Consider the following 12,055-nt stretch of genomic DNA (forward strand, 5'->3'; position numbering starts at 1 on the left):
AACCCAAGGGTTCATGATGGCTTTAGACTCCATTCCCTGGGTCAATTCTAGTCAGGAACAGGATTTTGTGACATGAATAATAGAAGAGAGCTTCCTATAGTGGCCCTGATGTCCCTGCAGTCCCGTGCCTTCTATTGCCCTTCAATAGTTACTTCTCCAGGGCAATTCCTTTGCTATATGTATTACCAGTAAGACAGCACAGCCTATGTGTTTCATCTTAGGACCCTGTGCCCTGTGCTTCCACCTCTGGCAATTTCCAAGTTCTTTTCTCTTACCTGGACTGGAAAAGTCTGAAGCCTACTGGGTTGATTGTTCCCTTTGGCAGTGGGAAAAAGCTGGTCACACCTCTCTCAACTTTTTATTCTAGTATTCCTTTCCAATGGGCCCCTATGATGTCTATAACATCTGTAAGGAAAACTACATCTAGTTATAAATATTTACTAGCCTAGCAGAATAAAACAAGTCACTCCTGTTAAGTTCTGTGTCACTCTTTTCTTGGGGATGTGTTTGGCCTTGTTCCTGTCAACAATCAACCTTACCATCCTGTAATGATCTTTGTTACTGTGTCAGCAATTACAGCAAACAGTAGTACAAATCCTGTTAATGATCATTTTTGTTCATATATTAAATTATATTATATTATATCGTACATATAAATGTCTGTGTTTTTTTGTCAAGCCAGGAAGAAAGAGGTGGAGTTGGGGTAAGAGCTCCACCTCCGAGGAAACAGAAAACTCACTTAACTTCAAATAACACAAGCAAGCCGAGCACGTTGGCAAAACGAAACCTCCAAAAAGAGACAAGTCACTTAGTTGCTAACATCAGCAAAACAATATATCCCTTTTACTTTTCCTCCTGCTGCTAATGCACAAGCGAGTAGTTCCTTTCAATTACAAGACATCTCTAAATTTCAATTTTTTTTTCTGACAATTTCAATAGTTTCTAGGACCCTGGACTTTTTACAGTGCAGGTTTACACAACTAGTGTAAAATAAATGGATCCTATTTATTTAGAAAAGGTAGAAACATTCGAAAAGGGGATAGCTGACCACTCATTGAACTGTGGAGTTTAAATGGATGTCTGCATCAAATGGCATTTAAGTGAGAATATTTTCTTTAAAATCGAAAGCTGCACATATAAAAACACAACTTTAGGACTGAGTTGTACTGTGGACCTCTCCAATGCAGTTATCATTGTGTATACAACACTCTATAATAATATCAAAAAATTATGGTGGTGGGGGTTATTATAGTAATGAAGGTCAGCTTGTCCACCTTACAGAAGCTCTGAAGGTGTATCCTATGTACACATGTCTGGCAGATGTTCAGAATTTTCCAGTAGCTGCCATTAGTTAGTATAAGTCAATGCTCTCTTCTGCCTGGGAGTAGGTGGCAGAGGAGTTACAGTGTCTGAAGCTGGGACAAGAGACTGAGTAGAATTAGTGACTATCTTTAGCCATTTCAGACGTTTTTAGTAGCTCCTCTGTGTTTCTATTATTATTTATTTATTTATTTACTGAGCTTGTGTAAAAGCTATCTATCTATCTATCTATCTATCTATCTATCTATCTATCTATCTATCTATCTATCTATCTATCTATCTATCTATCTATCTGTCTGTCTGTCTGTCTGTCTGTCTGTCTGTCTGTCTGTCTGTCTGTCTGTCTGCCTGTCTGTCTGCCTGTCTGTCACAATGCAAGGATTTATTCAGTAATTTTTTATTTAAGAAAGTATACATTGAAAATATAGTAAAGAGTTTGACACCATATTCTGAATAAGAAAAGGAAGGAACAAGCAGACATAGAAACAGGTATAGATAATAATGACAGTGATAAAGATGCAGAGAACTCTTTGACTTTACAGACTGCAGTGCTTTTTGATGGATTCTAAGTTTAGAATACGTTTGTATGTAATATCAACAAGAAACAAAACAATGTGTATCATTTTATGCATTTCTTATTTCAGACAGAAGGTGTCACTGAAGACTAAACATTGAAGTTTCTGTTGTAAAGACTATGAAAGGAATACTTGAAAGGTGTAATACTGATGTCAAAGAAAAAACTTTATTGTACCTGAGGATTAGGGTCAATTAAAATTACTGCAGCCTGATATCTCAGCTCATCATCTTTGAAGTCCAAAACATAGTTAATAAACAAAAGAACAAATTAAATAGCAGAAAATGCACTATAGTATTGTGTTTGAAATCCTCAAAGAATGAGAGCACTGAGGCAGTCATATTGTACCAATCATAGCCAAAGAAGTTGCTTCAGTGAAGGCACAACTAGGTGCTTGGCATATATGGGAGACTTGCTCAAGGGTCCAGCAGAGTAGGATCTATTTTGGCAGTAACAGGGATTTGAACTGGCAACCTTCTGGATAACAGGGTAGAGCCTTAGTCTCAGACCCACCACTCCACACTAGGGTTATGTGTAGCCGTACATAAGTATGCTTGTATAGCAATAACAATACCCTAACTAAATAACAGGGATTGTGAGAAGTATAGCTTAGATGTTTAAACATATTTTAGGAAAAATAGATAAAAACGAAAAAGAGAGGGGTTGCTATTTATGCAAATAAGAATATGTATACATGTCTTATTTAATTGGATGATGAGACACATCTTAGTGAAGATGTTTACTTTCAACTAGAGATTACTAGGAATAGAGGCCTGGCATTAGGAGTGTGCTGTAGGCCCCCAAACATAATGCAGACCACAGTGTTGGTATGCATCTGTTTAATGATATTAAGAAAGTAAGCTTAGAGGGGGATATTGTAGTCACTGGAACATTCATTACCAAAATATTAACTGGGATAGGCTTACAGGTAGAGTTAGTGTACGGCTGCATCAGTGTGCATTTGCAACAGAAAAAAAAGGTTAAAGGTTATTTCCTTGCTGAAAAAGAGAAGACATAAAGTTTTGGTTGTATAGTCTTCATCAAGTGTGCAAATGAAAATGTAAAAGAAGGTAACATATATAGGAGAGGAAGAGGGGAACAAAGCCAGAAAGTTGAAAGGAAAAAAATGAGAGTAGGAGAGTAAAAGGTGCCATTAGAGAAGATAAAGACAGCGATTAAAAAAGATGTCATTGAGGTCAGGTCAGATCAGGTTGGGGAGCATGCTTTGGTATAGCTCGTTGCCGCACCCACCACATGATGAAACAGCTCGGGATCCTGGTTGGCAACCTCCCAGGCAGACATGCATTCCAGTCCTACCCTCCAGAAATGACCCTCTATCTGCCGCAGCCAGGTGTTTAGTGGGCGTCCTCTTGGTCTGGTCCAGCCACTCAGGTCCTCAACAATGAGGATTGTGCCAGCCGGATCACCCTCAAGGAATTGCGCCACATAGCTGTAGTGCCCTGATCAGAGCCTCCTTTGACTCTGCAAAGATCACAGCATCATCAACAAAGTCAAGACCAGTGAATCTTTCTTCACCAACAGATGCCTCACAGCCCTGAATCCCATGACCTTGCCCAACACCCAGTCCATCCAAGCATTGAACAGAGTAGGAACAAGAACATACCCCTGAAAAAGCCCCTGAATCAACTGGGAACAATGCAGAGTTTCAGTCTCCACTCTGCACAGCACTCACAGTATCAGTGTACAGGCTGGCCATGATATCCAGCAACCTAGAAGGGATCCCACAAAGTCTCAGGATGTCCCACAGGGCAGCGAGATCAACTGAGTCATTGAGACCAGGAGAAATCTCTGATCCCAGGCTGAGAATGAACGTAGTTTTTCTTTGAAGTGTCTTTGAAGCTCTGTGAAACAACACAATCAGATAGATCAGTGTAGCTGTAATCAAGTAATATGAAGTGTTGTACAATAGGCCTTGTAAGATCTTTGTATTTATTGGCTCAAGCATGTTCCCTGAAGTGGTTTGCTAGCCATCTCCTTGTTTCATATATTTAGATGGCTGAACACTTCCTACAAGAAATGCAGTATGTGAGATTTTTAGACTGGCGAAAGGCACATTGACACAGTAGCTTCAATTACAACAAGTGCTCAATGAGGAATGTGGTTAGGTGATCGACGTAAGCAGATCAAGGGAGAGTTTCAAAAAATGGCTCATATGAAAGGATGAGTCTGAAAAAATTGAGATATTTTCTTCATATGACCATTGGTAGAGTTAGAATGTTAGTGTGGAATGGGATGATCAGCAGGATGCAGGTTTCATTACTGGGCTTCCTCTTAGAATGGATGTTATTAGGTCTATTCCTGGCTTGAATGAGGGCCATATCCATGGTAAGGGAAGGCTATCCACTATAGATGAAGACATTTCTTAATCTGAGTGCCTCAGTACAGAAGTCAAATTAATCAATGCAGAGGTGGCAGAGACTAAGGAACTGTGAAAGGGGCACACTGTTTTAGTATGCCTAGTATATAAGGAGTTGTAGGGAAAGTAGCTTTGCAAATAGCAGAGCACAAGACCAGAGGTTTCTAGATATAATCAGTGTCTGTTTTATCTTAAATCTTTTATCTTTATATTTATATTAGAACATTCAAACATTAGAACAATCTAGATCAAAACAGACCATTCTGCCCAAAAAGCTAACTGGTCCCATACAATTAAATCTTTCAAAATAACATTAAATCTAGTTTTGAAAGTCCTCCTGTTTACTACACTACATGCTTGCTTACTTCATGTGTTTATGGTTCACTGTGTTAAGAAAAATATCCCTATATTTGTGCAACGTTTACCCTTAACCCTTATATATTTACTTTTATATATGTGCTTTTTTTACTAATATGCTGGAATTCTTAGAGAAAGCATATGATCAGAGACGCACATATATGATTTATCTGTATTTTCAGAAAGCTTTTGCTAAAGTAGCACACACGTGGGGTATGATCAAACTAAAAGATGTGAAAATTCAGAGCATAGTGTACTGTTGAGGTGTACAAAATTAGCTCAAACATCAGGAACAAAGGGTTATGGTACAAGTAATTTTTTTCAAAATTAGATGATGTTAAAAGTGGTGTTTCTCAGAGACCAGTGCTTTTGTTTTCAGTATGTATAAACTATGCAGATAAAAATATTAAAAAACAAGCTGGTTATGTTTGTATATCATGTGAAATGACAGACAATGTAGAATGAGGCCAATGATTACAGAGGAACTAGGAGAAAACACAGGCATGTGCAGATTTGTGGCAGATAACATTTAATGTAAGCAAATGCAAGGAATTACACATAGAAAGAAAAATGCTAGATTTGAACATACATCGGGAAGTGAGAAACTTGAAAACACACCTTATGAGAAGGTCACAAGAAATATAGTGGACATGGCACTATCTATATCCACACAATATACAGAAGCCATTAAGAAAGCCATTAGGTTGCATAGCACAATGTAAAGATTATAAATAAAGGGAAATTCATACAGCAATAGTGAGATCTCCTGTGGTGTATAGTTTTGGTCTGCAAATTACTAAAAAGACATAGCAGCGTTAGAGAAAATCTAGAATAGATAAGGAAAGATTGAAAGAGCTGATCAAACCACTGAAAGCAAACAGAGGTAACATGACTTAACTTTTTAAATAACTGAAGACATTGATATGGTGGTTCTAAGTTGTCAATTTAACTTAAGTTCTTTGATAAGAACACAGAACAAAGATGGAAACTTGTTAAGTGTACATTTTGCACACATATTACAAAGTTTTTCTTCACTCAGAAGGTTATAGACACATGGCATTAAGTTAACAAGTTGGGATGTAGAGAGTGGTAGGTTGGAGACTTTCAAAACTCTGCCTGATGTTATGTATGAAAAATTAAGCCAATACAATTCTTGAGCTTTGTTGGGCTGTATGGCCTATTCTTGTTCAAATTTTTCTAATATATAATATATATTAAGTCTAATATAATATGCTACAGTATATACAGTACAGTATTTAAGTGTAAGTGTGTAAATATATTGTAAATAAAATACAACAGGAAGAATGAAAAAAATGGAAACCCTGTTTAATGCTGAACAAATAAAGGAATGTAAAGAGAAAATGATAAAATGATTTTGAACATTGTCATCCCTTACAGCTTCCTTTAGCCAGATGGGATGAAAATGGGCTTTTTGAAATGGAACTCCTGTCTCCTCAGAAGGGGTTCTAGTAGATAATATTAACTTCCAGTGATGTTGTTTAAATTGCCTCTGGGGTAGCTGAGGTGAAGAGCCTGGGCTAAGCTGGAAGTGATGTCAATGGTCATCATTAAAAACACATCCTCTGGTTTGTGGGTGAAATGATAGAGGCTGTAAATGACCGTGTTTCCCCAATGGGTGTTTACTGTATGTATAGTAACTGATTGTGCTGCACCTCATCCCCTTCTGCTGTGGGGAAAACACTCTTTAAAACAGCATTCAAATCCAAAAGAAACACACCCTCAGTTTACTTAGAGCTTGCCAATGCAGGATCAGCTACTGGCTGCTGAATATACCACATAAGGCACTTACTATATGTTGCTTTGAAGCTTTAAAACCCTCTCACCTGCTCTTATGTTCTCCCTCTGTCTTGTCCAGACTCTGTATGGCTGAACCTTCTTAAAGAAGAGACCTTCAAATTCCTTTAATCTGAAGAATAAAGCTGGTGCAAGACAGATAACTAGGAAGCTGTCCAGTTTGATGTGTGTAATAATAAAAGCTCGACCACTGAGTAAAACACCAATAGTGTTGTTCCAGGAGCCAAAATAAAGGTTTCTTTACACAGTACTTTTCTGTCTGTCTGTTGTGCAACTCAGAAGCCCAAACAGACTATATATTCATATAACCTGAAAATTGCTCCATGGGTGCCTTACAATGGCTAACCTTCAAAGGCCATGCAAAAAGAAAATTTCCCCTCTAGATTAATACATTGTACCTAATACCAAAAATACACTATTTACCTAGTAATAAAGATAATAAAAACATTATCAAGTTTTAAGCATATCCAGAAGCATGCAGCTTTCAGCAGCTATTGCACATAAATTTCTCATGAAACGATAATGGTTTAGCTACTATTATTTCCAAAGAACAGACTGGCTCCAAAGACCCTGTTATAATCCATGCCTCTTGGTTTCAAACATATTAAGGTCAGAGTCTTTCCTTCATGGTTTGTTTTTTCCTGGTTAAGAAATAAAGAAACAAACATACATGTCAACATATATTTGCCGTAGTTGTGGCTTTAGCCAAAACTAAAATAAGTAGTAGTAAGTAAATAGCAGTAAGTAGTTTGTAGTAAGGAGTAAGAAGCAATCAATACCCAAGTACTCTGTAGTAAAAACAAAATGTTAATTTTGTTTACAGATACAGTACATGAGAATAATTTCAGGCTCGATGTTTAAAATGTAAGATAAAGTCCTCAACAATTATCAATCTTTCAAATTTAGACAAATTACAGGAAAAGAGATAAAATTGATGGTTAGGTACATGATTATGTAATATTTTTAGCCAGAATTTTCCAACAATTTTAGACACAGCTATTGAGACTAAAAGACATACATTACAAAGTAATGGTATATTGGATGATTTTGTAAGAACCCTTAGAATAAGGTGGCAAAGAAACAGCTGGCTTACCCTTGCTACATTCTACCTGTTGTTATGATTTATTGACTAATTGCTGTCCTATTGCTAATGGTCTTTCCCATCCAACCCTTCAAACCTGTGACATATGGAAATTCTTGGAGGGTGAAGACTGAAAGGTATTTTCCTGAGCCTTCCAGATAGAACAGAAACTAATGGGGGTGGTGGTACACAGTTGGAACTAGAAGTGCAGTCTAAACAGGACTCTGCAATACAGGGACAGGTTTTATAAGGCCCTCACAATAAGGTGACAGTAAGAGGTCATCACTGTGCCAGTAAAGAAGATAGAACATCATGGCAGTGTAAGGGGTTATATATTTAGAGAGTATTTAGAAAGCAGCATTGAGCATTACAATTATAGCATTACAATTAGTAATCTGAGGGTGTAAATATAAAAGAATAATTTTTCTGTGTGTGTTCCCTACAAATTATAGTTTCTGCAACCATCAAGGGAAAACACACAAGAACACAAGATATTTGACAAACGAGAGGAGACCATCCAGTCCGTTAAGGTAGGTTTTTTTTTTAGTTTATAGCTAAGATATTCCACTATCTTCATCCAGATACTTCTTAAATATGATCATGGTTTCTGCTTGAACTTCTCAGTAGTTTCACCCGATTTCCACAACTCTTTGAGTAAAGAAATGCTTTCTGGCCTCAGTCCTAAATGCACTTCCCCTTAATTTCCACTGGTTTTCTTGAGCATATGATTCACTGTTAAGTTGAAAGAATTCTACCTGATCTACTTTATCAATTCCTTTGAGGATTTTAAAGACCAGGGGCCTCATGTATAACGCCGTGCGTAGAACTCGCACTATAACATGGCGTAAGCACAAAAGCCGAAATGTGTTTACGTACAGAAAAATCCAGATGCAGGAATCTGTGCGCATCAACTTCCACGTTCTTCCACTACATAAATCCCGATCAGCGTGAAAACTAACACTCGTGCACGCGCATTATGTAACACCCCAAATCCTCCCAGAATTACGCCTATTTGAATATGCAAATCAATATAAATCGCCCTTAAGCACAGCCTTCTGTGAAAAGACAATGGGAAAAGCACGGGGGAAAATATAAGAATTTCAGCGAATACCAAGTGGAGGCAAAAGAAAAACATACTATTTGTTCAAATAAACCGTGGTATAATCAACAAAAGAAAGTTGATCGAGTGACGTAGTGTGTTGGAGAAACTTGAAAGCTCACATTCACAAATCGCACAGTGCCGGAAATAAAAAAGAAGTTGTCAGATATCAAAGTCGCCATGAAAAGCCGAGTTGTAAGCCCACTGTCTGAGTGTCATATGAAAGCTTATTAGAGTACAGAGAAAAAAGGCACACAGTGAGGAAAAAGCTTGAAATGTCAACTTCAATCTCAACATTTCCACTTTAATCACGTAGTTTATTTTGTCATTAAAGTAGAACATCATAAACTTCATCTTAAAATCATTTAATTAACCAGTTTCTCAAATCACATCGTAATTAAAGTAGCACGTTAAATGCTTTGTTTTGTATTTGATCTTCTATGTGCTCTATGTGTGTGAATCACTACTTGCTTCTTAAACCGACTCTCTTCCTCCAACTGGACACAGAATCCATTACATTCGTGATATTACAGCTCTCTGAATAACTAAAATACTGAGATGTATACGTGATATCATTTTCATGATGATAGGAGTTAAAGCACATTATTAAACATGTGTTTCACTTCGATGAAATAATTTATTGCAGCAGTACAATCAGGGGCGGCTCTAGGCTTGTGGTGGCACTGGGCAGAGGAAGAATCGGTGGCTCCTTCGCCCGCCCATCAGTAAGGTAGCTTATGCACAGTGGATGGCTACGTCCGTTGTGGACACTGCATCGCCGCCGTGCTCATGACACAAGCATTTAACTTTTGCCGAAATTTGTCGGTGTGTTTTAGCTGTGTTGTTATTTTCTTTCTGTTTTATATTCAATATATATTGGCGTAGCCGCCACTGCAGTCAGTGCTTTTCTTTCCCCAAGTAACCGATCGCCATACAATCAGCTCAGTAATAGACGTTAAGCCATCTGTAAGCTTAGCGCCGATTCTTCAAAACGTTTAAAGAACATTGAAATATCTTCGTAGTACATGTTTAATTATTCTATCCTTAACGACACTCCCAGTGAAGAATATAGATTATTTAAATGAAGTTAAAGTTTTATCTGTATAATTTAATAAACATATTTTGCTGAATTTCACCTTATAAATGATATCGTTTCTGTTTCTGAACCGCGAGGTCCGTTACAGGAAAGTCTTTAAAACATTTTGCAGTGGCTGAGACAGCGTGTCCTTGAAGCTGTATACCGATAATTCCCTTTCCGATCAGCTGCTGCTGTGATTCACACTCAGATACAGTGATATAAATACTCTGAGTGGTGCAGTGAGAGAAATATTGAAAAAGATGATCCACTGTGGCAACTCCTAACAAGAGGAGCTGAAAGAAGAAGAAGAAGAAGAAGTGAGAGTAACAACGCTAAAGCATTTATGTTATTTGGAATACTATGGCTGTTCCCTCTACCATTATATTGTTACAAGTTAATTACAATCAGATGCATTACACTAATAAACAATATGCGGTTAGTTTCGGTGTATTTATAAAGCCGCGTCAAGAAAATAAGGTGTAACCACACAAGAACAGTAGCACTGCTTTGACGCTGGGTGCCGCAAGTCTGCAAAACCGAGCGGAAAGCTTGCGTACGACAAGGTATGAAGTACCGTGGAAAAGTGTGTGGATTTACGCCAAGTGTAGGTTTTATACATCGCGATTTGAATGTGGAAAAGTTCTTACGCAACGTTTCTGTGCGTACGCACCATTTATACATGAGGCCCCTGGATTAGGTCCCTATGCAGTCTCCTCTGCCTGAGACTAAACTGAGTCAATTCTCCGAGTCTGTCAACATAGGACACATCCTTAAGTTCTGGGATGCACTTGGTTGCTCTCCTCTGCACAGCTTTAAATGCTGCTTTGTCTTTCTTTTAGCACGTTGGAAAGAACTGCACAAAATACCTCAGATACCATGTCATCAGTGCTTTGTAATTGTCTGAGCATAATGTCCCTTTGGTTTATATTCAACAATTTTTACGTCATAGTCTAAAATTTTATTTGCCTCTCAAATTGATTTTTTTTTTTTTTGATAATGAAAATGTTGTGTCAACATAATCCTATAAATCTCTTTTAAAGGTTGCTTTTTTTAGGAGGTAATGTCCGCCTACTTACATATAAAATCAATGTTCTTTTTGCCTATGTGTAACACTTTGGAATTTTCTACATTAAATTGCCTTTTCCAAGAGTTTGCTCAGTACTAAAGATTGTCCAAGTCTTCTTGACCTCAGTTATGACAAGATACATGGTGCCTAAAATGGAATTCTAAGGAGGTCAAATTCATTAATTCATAGAAACAGAGCAGTAAGAGCAAAATTACTATGGTAATGCAAAACAACTGAACTGAATACATTTGTATTCCTTTTCAAGTGATTTAATATATCTAAATGTTTCTGTGGTACAGATTATTTGTGGTCTTGAGCTTTTAGTTATTTATTTTTTAAATCTGCTATGTGACATCCTGTGCTATGCCACTAAAGAACTAAACAATTACATTTTTTGTGCATAATCTATTCTGAATGACAGCTGTTTCCAGGCTGTAATCATCTGTAATGCTGAATTTATTTCCACTGGTCATGTGAATTTTTTATCAGCCATTGTAGGAACATTTTGCTTTTATTATTGTGTGGCAAAGATGGGGTGCCTCAGTGTGATAGCAACAGTAAAACAGCAGGCCTGTGTTTAATTATGTAGCACTGGCTTTTATTGTGTTTTTATTTTAAATTATTTATATAAGGATATATAGATTTTTATTCTTCATAGTAAAGTCATATTACATTTTTAGTTGTAAATTATTATCTCTGTTAAATTAATCCAGGAATTAAGACTACATTTATAGGTTGTGCTGAAAAATGTGAAGATTCTTCAGAAAACAAGGGATTGAAAGCAGGAGGTATGCTAAGTAAGAATTGTTATTTCAGCATTTTCTCAGAAAATGTTGGAACATCTGTGCAGTCTGTAATTAGATCTACAGTACAAATTCTCAGTGATGAAATACACACACACATGCACACACACAAATAATACATTTGTTAGAAGTTTAAAAACAGTCATCTTGTGAAGATTTTTCAAATGAATAATGTCTTATTGGCTTTTAAAAATCTACCAAGGGAAAGGTCATCATCAGATAAGGTCAAGAACTTTTGCAAACATATACTGTGCTCTTGGATATTGATTTAATAAATAGAAGGGCTAAACAGGCATATAGCTTTAATCTGTCCTTTAATCAGTTTTCCAACAAGTACCAGGCTAAGGTTGTAAGGCATCCAGAAAAAGGAGGACCCTCCTTTCTGTTCTCATGTTCTCCATGAAGCAGGCAAAACTTAAAACCTGGAAAATGTTCAGCTTCTGAATGGTGTACTGGCACCATTTTGCTAAAGAGGCTTGAATAGT

This window comes from Polypterus senegalus, chromosome 3, assembly GCF_016835505.1.
Source record: "Polypterus senegalus isolate Bchr_013 chromosome 3, ASM1683550v1, whole genome shotgun sequence".
Classification (NCBI taxonomy): Eukaryota; Metazoa; Chordata; class Cladistia; order Polypteriformes; family Polypteridae; genus Polypterus; species Polypterus senegalus.